This window comes from Propithecus coquereli, unplaced genomic scaffold (assembly GCF_000956105.1).
Source record: "Propithecus coquereli isolate 6110/MARCELLA unplaced genomic scaffold, Pcoq_1.0 Scaffold23, whole genome shotgun sequence".
In the NCBI taxonomy this organism is placed as follows: domain Eukaryota; kingdom Metazoa; phylum Chordata; class Mammalia; order Primates; family Indriidae; genus Propithecus; species Propithecus coquereli.
The window spans coordinates 4,990,159-4,991,716 of record NW_012147841.1 but is presented as its reverse complement, the minus strand read 5'-3'; positions in this window follow the sequence as shown (position 1 = coordinate 4,991,716).

Here is a 1,558-nt window from a genome sequence, read left to right as displayed (position 1 = left end):
CTTTTGAAATCTTAAAATAAAATTTTCTTTACCCCCCTTGTCTCCAACCACTCAATTTCCCTCTTTCTAATTTTTTCTTCGAATTAGAAAACTGAAAGCAATGCATAGAGAGTATTGTTTCTTTAACTCAGGCTGTGCATTGAGGAGAAGGAGTATAGTAGGTACAGTAAAATTTAGGGTCTTGTGGCACTTTTCGAAGGACTGGAGGGACAGGAATCAATCAAGAGGCTTTTATTACTCCTAAGCAGAGAGACCAAGATAGCTGATGCTTGCAAGTCACAGAGAAAATTGAGAATAGAAAGTCTTGTGCCATAGGAGGGCTCAGGCTAGGACCGTTCTTCAGTACAGCTGTCCCAAGAGCCACTGGTTTATGGGCTGAACCTGCCTGTCCTCATATAGGATAATAAACACTTAAACTGTGTATAGATGAGGGAGTCAGCTCACCAAAAGTTTTTTATGAAGCCTGTTCAGTCATGCATAATTTTGGACATTGTTTTAAGGTTCTCTGCCATTATAATGAATAACATACTGTATTTATTAAGTATTTATTTATTTGTATTAAGTGTTTGCTATGTAGGAAATACTTTACACATTAGCTCATTGGATTTCTCAACATTCCCAGCAGGTTGTTAAACCATTTCACAGATGAGGAACCTGAGATTCGCACTGGGAATGTCTTACCCATAGTCATAATCTATAGTGTTGTCATCCTCAACCATCCTCCTCTGGATGTTGGTAGGAAGAAAAAGTTACTTTGAAGTAGTAACCCTCTATTTATCATAGAAATTATAAAGTCCAAGATTTAGGTAATTTGTGAGTAAGCAATTTTTATTTCTGCAAGGGAAAAAAAAAGACCTAGGTCTAGGATTCCAGCGTTTCATATGCTAGCCAAAGTGAGCGTCTCCAGGATTTTCTTCTAGAGCTCCCTAAAATATTCCCAGCTCTCCCAAGTTCTCCACCCTCAGAGATCATGAGAAGTAGTCTGATGTGACCTCGAATGGTCTATTGCCAGTGCTTGAAGGTAAATTGTCCCTTGAAGAAGTTTCTCAGATGAAAAACTCAATGTCTTTTAGAAAGAAATTAATCATTTGTTTTAAAAGGTGATATGTTCCCCCTGAAACTCTTTGTGCTTTCAGAAAAATGAGTCCCAGCCAATTTTTTTTTTTTTATTCCAGTCAAGGATTTTCTTCAACCTTAAAACTCCTATGGCCACTAATCCACAGAAGCGCTTTACTCCTTTGAAGTTTCCTTTCACTCTGAACTGACCAGGTTTTAGCCAAGTTTGCCTTCAGGAGACCTTCAGAGATTGTTCTCTGCCCAGGTTGTGTCCTCTCTGTGTGGCTGAGTCCTCAGCTTAAGTTTCATGGAGAGGACTGAGTTGTTCAAGTCCAAGGTGGAGTGGATAAATGTTTCCAGCACAGGGAGAGGTTTGTGAGAGGAGTGAGTGCGTGTGCATGTGTGTGGGGGTGTGTGTGTGTGTTGGTTGGTTTTGCTGAAATGAGCCCCTGAGATGTATATTGAAAAAGTTAAATCCTACTTAGTGTGTTCCAAACATCTA